This window comes from Lemur catta, chromosome 3, assembly GCF_020740605.2.
Source record: "Lemur catta isolate mLemCat1 chromosome 3, mLemCat1.pri, whole genome shotgun sequence".
NCBI classification, from domain to species: domain Eukaryota; kingdom Metazoa; phylum Chordata; class Mammalia; order Primates; family Lemuridae; genus Lemur; species Lemur catta.
Genome location: NC_059130.1, coordinates 78,580,799 through 78,588,772, shown reverse-complemented (window position 1 = coordinate 78,588,772; position 7,974 = coordinate 78,580,799).

The following is a 7,974-nucleotide window of genomic DNA, read 5'->3' as shown; positions in this document are numbered from 1 at the left end:
AATCGCCAAGTTGTATGAAGAAACAAACTGAGACCACAAGAACAGGTGATTTCGCCCAAGGTCACAAAGCCAACTACTCAAAGCCACAGCTAGAATTCAGGTTAGGCTCTTTTTGCATACATCCCATAAATGGCTCCTTTCTTGTAAGATCTGGTACGACAGGCAAGAAAACCAAAATTGAAGAATTTTGCATGAGCAAAGACAAAAGTTTATCCCAAACTGAGAGGTCATTAAGTGAAAAAATAGTCAAACCAAGCAACCAGCATTTTAAAGGGGGAATGAAAGGCTGCCAAGGCCAGGGAAACGTTATGGATCTGAGTCTATGGATAAAGAAGAGAGGGTGCTCTTTTGGCTTCTGGGGACTAAATACATCTATGGTACAGGAATGAACTATTTCTATGATTACTTTTCCATGTTTCTACTCATTGCTCCAATATTTGTTTTCTACCCTTAGGAATCAGAGTGAAGCTTCCAGTCACTGTGCTTTGGAAAAATTAAAGCCTGAGATGCTATTAAAGAGTTCCCCACCCTCCGCTATGGTCAGCATCCTACTCCATCCTGCGGAGGTGCTACCACCACTTATCTTCTGAGGCAGAAAGTTAATTAGTCCATTAACTGGTCTTTACTAACACCCTCTGCATCCTAAGCCCTGAAGCATACGAAGAGTATCACACTGTTACTGCCCTCAGGGAGATCATAATCTGTTTCAGAGATTTCAAGGGATATTAGCAGCTTGCATTATTTGCAAATTTTCATGAATATTGCATATATTTGAGGAGAAAGTCAAAGAAATATCAGATTATTAGAGGGGGGTCCATGAGTCAGAAGAGGTTAAGATTAATAGATCCATTGGGAGAGACAAGACTAATTTACAGAATCTGTGAAATGAGAATAGTAGTATATAATATAATTGGTAAGATCAGGGTGGGTCAGTGCAGTCAGGGACAGCTTCCAGGATGAGATGGAGTTTTTAGGTGTGTCTTGAAGGGTAGAAGATGTCTGGATAGATAGAGAGGAGAAGGCAAGTGTGCCTGACTGGGACAATACAGTGGATTGGAAACTAAAATTTATTCAATACAACACCTATTATATTAATGCATTATTATACATTAGGCACCTTACTACTTACAATCTCATTTAATCTTCACAACAAGCCAGTGAAGTGGGGATCATCACCTCCAGGTTACAGGTGAAAACAGATTCAGGGAGGCTAAGTGACTTGTACACACTTAGGAAATTGGCACAGCCACATTTAGAACCCCGGTCATTTGACCTCAAAACCCTTGTTCTCCCATCTCCCCACACACTGCTCTACAGCAGCTTTGTTTACTTTGTAAACAAAGTAATGATAGAGGAATGGGCATGGCACATATTGATAGGAAAGAGAATATGCTTGACTGAAGGAAAGGGTTCTTGTATGAGGAGCAGGGCTTACATGGTAATAGTACGGCTAGAGCCTATCAGGCTAGGCTTTATTGAGCACTTATGCACTAGTCATGATGCTAAACTCTTTATCTCATCTAATTTTTAAAATAACTCTATGATGGGGTACTGTTATTATCCTCATTGTGCAATCAAGGAGCCTGAGGTTATAAGTAATGTGTCTAGGCTAGACAATGTGGGGCTGAATTGGAATGTGCTGTAGAAATATGCTAGAAAATTAACATTTTGGAAGTGTTTACAGTGTGCCAGGCACTCTGCTGCTTACTGTAGAGACATCATCTCATTTAATCCTCACAGAAACCTTATGAAGGAGATGTAATTATTGTTTCCTCTATTTGATAGAAGAGAAGTGAAGTCACAGGTGAACTGAAGCTCAGGAAGTTTCAGTAACTAGCCCAAGGTTGCAGAGTTTGGCTGTGCTGGAATCTAACCCAAGTCCTCTGGCTCTGGAACCTGAATTTAGAACTCCTTAGGCACACTGTTTGCCCAAACCAGGGATTCCGGGAGCAGAGGCTAAAAGACTTTTCTTAACTACTCCCTCTCCTCACTATACTCCTTATCCTCCTTGTTGGTTATTTCTTCATGCTGTTTAGTGGCTCCCCTATTACTTCAGATCCTCATATACGTTGGACCCAAATCACTGTTAAAAGAATGCCTGGAGCGAATGTTTTTTATTATTAAATAAGTTATGAATGGAGGCAATGTGATTAAGACTTCCTTCACTCATCAGCCATTGATTGAGCCCCTGCTCAGGGCTTTTCAGGGTGCTGGAAATATAAAGACACAGGAAAAAAGGCACTTATCCTCAAGGATTACACAGTCTTGTGACGTGGATAGACACATAAACCAGAGATGAAAATGCAGCGTGATAATGAATGTCGCAGAGGTAAGTACCAGCACATAGAGAAGGGGTACCTAACTCAAAATGGAGGCAAGGACACTGCTGGGAGCTGGGGAAGATGTCTCAGAGAAAGTGATGCTTCAATTCACTGTTTTTGAACTCAGATTTTGCACATTTCCTGTATCCAATAAACTGTTTACGACATTTTGAAGCTATTAATTAGTTCAAGGTGGTCAGTACAGTGTCACTTAACTACATTTTTTCTCTCTTACACGCATGCACACACACGCACAGGGTTTTTCTTTCACACTACTTACATTCTCTCATTGCAAAACTGCTTTCTTAAACTTAAAAAGTCAACATAAAGACAATGATTGGTGAAGATAACATTTGCTGCTCATGGGGCTTTTGCTGGCTATATTAGATCTGTTGTTCTTAGGGCAGGCTTTGCACACCCCCCTTATTTAACCAAAGCATCACACTCTGTTGATGAAGCACTGCATCAGGTTTATCTTTCATCATGTGTCACTTTTACACCACGCCGTATTTCCAAGGTCTTTCCATATTTCCTTATTATTTTTAGATTTTTTTTAAAAACCTAACTTCATTGTAATATATTTGCATATAATAAAATTCAGTTTTAAATGTACAGTTTGATGAGTTTTGGCAAATGTATACAGTTGTCTAATTACCATTACAATCAAGATATAGAATATTTCCAAAACCTGAAAAAGTTCCCTTGTGCCTTTTTCAGTCACTGGATTCTGTCATGGTAGTGACAGTTTTATAATGAGCTCTCTACTAACTTGTAGTGAGAAGTTAAACAGCTGGAGAGAGAATGACGAATCTAAGGAACTAACATTTATTAAGTACTTTCTAGATGCCTTATCTGAGCATATATACGTAGATTTATTTATACCCCCTACCAACCCTATGAGGGGCCTATCTCCATTCTACAGAAGAGTAAACTAAGGCCCAAGAATTTAAATAATTTACTCAAGGTCATTGAGCTAGAAGTGGTGGAGCCAGATTCCACGCAAGTTATGTTTCCGACAACATTACCTTCTCACGCTAACACACAGAGGAAAAGATATGAAGAAATATGGGGAAGCCAAACACAAAAGACTAGTTACTGTCTGATTCTATTTATATGAAATTCTAGAAAAGGTAAAACTAGTGACCAAAACCAGATCATTGGTTACCAGGGGAGGGAGAAGGGAATTAACTGCAAAGGGGCATGAGGGAATTGTTTTAGGTTATGGAACTATTCCATATCTTTATTATAATGGTATTATATAACTGCATACATTTGCCAAAACTCATCAAACCATGCACTTAAAATTGAATTTTATTATTCTAAAATTATGTTAACAGTAAATCTGGATTTTAAAAAATAATCTCAAAAGAAAACAATATGGAAAGACCTTGAAAATATCCCTTAATTTAAAAGTCACAGCAACATTATCACCTTTAAAAAATAAATTATCATATCAAATAATAAGAATATAGAAATATTTTTATCTATCTTGACCTTAAATTTTTAAAAATCTGGCAAAATAAACTAGTGCTCACTATAACTTTGAAATTAAATCAGTAAACTCCATTTTCTTACACTAAATGAACAATTCAGTGTAAATATTTCTCAATCAGTTGCAAATGTCTGGTGAATGGGGGTCTGATTAAGCATGATCCAAAAAGAGCTTGCAAGTAGGACTGTTTACTAACATTTCAATTTCTATGCCTCATTTATTAGACTTAGAATAAAAAGGTGAGAGGGCTGTTTGGGATTGTCTTTAACCTTGATGATATTTCCACTGAAGCAGCATAATGGCTCTTAATTGCTTAAGTGAAGAGAACATGTTGATGTGTCCTTCTTTGGGCTAAGAGCTTAGAGCCTAAACCATTATGCTAATTCAAGCATTATATACACCAAAGTATTTATGGGACTGACACAAGTGATGTTGCAGGTAAAGGGCTGTGAAATGGTCTGTAAACAGAGAGAATTGATTTGAGGCCCAAAAGCAGTGCTGTTAAAAGTCACAGCCATTGAACAGCCAACCCTACAATTTCTATCCAGATTATCAAACTGGGTCAGACAGTGTCAGCAGGGCTGCCATTAGAGATCAGATGGGTGGTTTAATAATATGTAAACCAACCACATAAACAGACATTCTCATGGTAGAGGTCCATACCCATCTGATGTGTGTGTGTGTGTGTGTGTGTCTGTATGCACGCATGTGCTTTCATGTACATGTGCACGTGCACCAAATTTTTCATTATGGAAACTTCACAGTGGTATATTCAATGAAATGTTAACGCATTGGTGTTTTGACAAAAGAAAAACTTTCGGCAGGTATAAGTTAGACAACAATGCAACATAAAGATATCCAAGGAGAATGTGAATCTGAAATATTACAAGAAAGGAAGGAATGGCGATCAGATCCTTGCCTTGATCTTCTAGTATTGTTTGTTTTTTATGTCTCTTTCTATAATAAGACAGTATATTTTTTGAGTTAACCTAAAAATAGTTATGTGGGGCTCCTCATCACCTGCATTACTGGCATGCTTCACTTCAGACCTTCAAACAATGGAATCGATTCTATCTAAACTAGGTTGTGTTTGTACGGTCTTCAAAATGACATCTGGATGGCCTAGTTCTGTCTTTGTTTTAAATCTGTGAAAACCAGAAGTATCCAGTTGTTTAGTCTGAGTTTAGAAGACTGTGATGGAAAATTTCCTCTCATCCCAGATTAAAGTCAGAGGAAAAGATCATGGTTCCCTTTCTCCTCCTTTCCAAAACAGAACAAAACAAAAATCTATAAACATATTAAGAGGAGTAAAGCATGATGATGAAGACCACGGATTTTGAGTTCAAATCCCTACTGTGTCACTTACTGACTTTGGGAAAGTTACACAACCTCCCTGTGCCTCAGTTTCTTCCTCTATAAAATGGGGCATTGACTTCACAGGATTATTATGGGGATTCATATATATGAAGTAGTTAGAAAAGTGCCTAGAACAGAGTAAGCATTCAAAGCATGGTAAATATTACTGATACATATCTGGCCTCATAAACTTTTGACATAACTTATGTCTGTTTTAGGTACTATAATTTTTTTTCATTCTTAGGGTTCACAGAGATTGTTAACATCCTAAAGAATCTATTGAACATATATGGTATTTGAAAAACAAAACAGCACATTGCTAACTCCTTTAGAGTTTTCTTTTTTTCCCTAGTGAAGGTTTTCTGCCATAGAATCAGATGCTACCACAGGAGCACATCGTCCCCATTTGGTTTCAGTTGGTGCTGCTTAGGGTGACAGTCTCCACGAAGGGAACAACAGTGACATCATGTGCTGAATTTATAGGGGTCAGTTAAATTCTCCAGGATCCTCTTTTGGACAAGAACCTCTGAGATGTTTTCCTTTTTTATTAGAGTGGCATCTTTTGTTAATGTGGTGATTTTCCAAGCCAAGCTTTTAGTGTAGAGCTCTTCTTATACTGGTTAACAGTTTTAATCAAAATATCTTTTTCTAGGTAGATACCTGCTCAGGAAATTTTGATGAATTTCAGAATCATGAATGATGATATTTAAAATGATACAGTATGAAATCAAGACATAGTCTAACCATCATATGGCTTTACTGTCCTTTTAATTGTCTTCCTTTAGAATGTGCATCAATGAAAAGATAAGATTTTGATTTAATTTTGATCAGCTGATCAATTCTAGGGATAGATTATATTGTGGTATTTTCTAAGGGCTTAACATGTAGGACATATCAAAAATTATATAATTTGTGGTTCCAAAAATGTTCTGTTTTAAAATTTCTAATATGCTACAAATGCATATTTTAGAAAATATTTCATTTATTTTCATTTTAGAAATGGGATCTTGCTATGTTGCCCAGGCTTGTCTTGAATTCCTGGCCTTAAGCGATCCTCTCACCTCAGCTTCCCAGTAGCTGGGACTACAGGCTCAAGCCATTGTGCCCAGCTTAGAAAATACTTTAAAATGCACATGTGACATCCCTTAATTGTACACATAAGAATTTTCGCAATATCTGGCACAACATTTTGAGCTAGAGGTTTCTTTGAACCTTTGAATATCCATAAGTTTGTTTCAGAGATCTTATTAACGCTGGCTGGATAGAAAATTCAATAATAGGACCACAGATCATCTCTAGATATTATTTTGTTTCCATTCTTTTCACAGACAGGGCTATGCCCAGTAATTGTAGACCAGTAGGAATCCAGCTTATTTATAAACATGTTTAAAAGATTTCACAGCCTCACACAGGAAGGAACCCATTCAGAGATTCCATAATTAAGGGCAGCATTTCTTCAATAAAGTTTAAAACAAATTAGAAAGATCCTAAAGAACAGCTTTATAGATTGTACCCTCCTCTTGGCAAAGTCAAAGAGATGTATAGACAGCTTGAGCTGGTTCTGGGTCCCCCTTAGGCCACAGAGAAAAAGCCTGTAAGTCTATCAGGGATGACAAATAGATTTCAGCATGAGTGTCAATTCCGATGGATTAGTGGTAATTGCCTGGAGCAAGGTGTTTGAGGACCCACAAGGCTCTGTCCAGGATCAGCAGGAAATAGTGCCGTGATCCATTAGCAATGCCTGCCGTGGTGAAGGGGTGGAAGAAGGGAGCAAGGGCATTTCTGCTAGGAGTTACCATTCCTAACTTGTGTGTTCTTCCTCATTGCCTATTTTTCTTAGCTGAAGTTACTTTAGGTTAGAAAACCATGTAGTACCAGTCTAGGTTAATACAAAGTAGATGTTTTCTTCCACCTGTATCACATTTAAGGCTTTCATATAGATTTAGAAAACATCCTGGGTATTCTTTTTTTTTTTCTTTTTCTGAGAGCCTGAAACTTTTACTTCCCTGAAAAAATATATTGAGCATTTACTATGTGCTTGGCATGTGCCAGGCACGCATGGATAAGCAGACGGTTGTACTGATTATTCATTTATTAAATAAGTTAAAACATATGAAAACTCCCTATAATCCCTAGAAATGTTTCATGCTCAATAAATATGTATTATCCTTCCTTTATGTCTTTTTATACTGGATTCGGCTAAACATGTGTGGGCATTCAGCATTCCTTCATTCCTCCCCCGGGAGGGAACATGGAAATACACTGACTTTGGAGTTGAGAGATCTGGTCTCTGGTCCCGATCCCATCACTAACAAACAGTGGGAGCTTGAGCAAGCTGGCCTGTGCCTCCATTCCCCATCTGTAAAGGGGAACACTGGCCCCTACTTAGCCTCTAGGGTATAGTGAGGCTGGTCACGTGGCAAAGGAAAGCACCCAGAACAAAGTTCTTATGCTTCAAGTGTTATCTGCAGCATCCTCATGGAGCCTTGAGTCTTGTTTAAAATTAAATAAAGGAGAAACATAGTGACCAAGAAAGAGATCACACCAAATATTAACCAAAAACATTTAAACATTACATTTTAAAGCATTGGTATGGGGTTGGGAGACAAGGATTTGGCCCCGAGACTGGATATATTGAGTCAAATAGGCCTGAGTTCTAATGTGGCTTCTGGCACTTACAAATTCTTTGGAAAGTTACTTAACCTCTTAAAAACCTCCATTTCCTCATCTACACAATGGGGACACCAATAGCATCTAACTCAGAGGATTGCACATTACAATAAATAATGATGTAAAAAGCTTAGT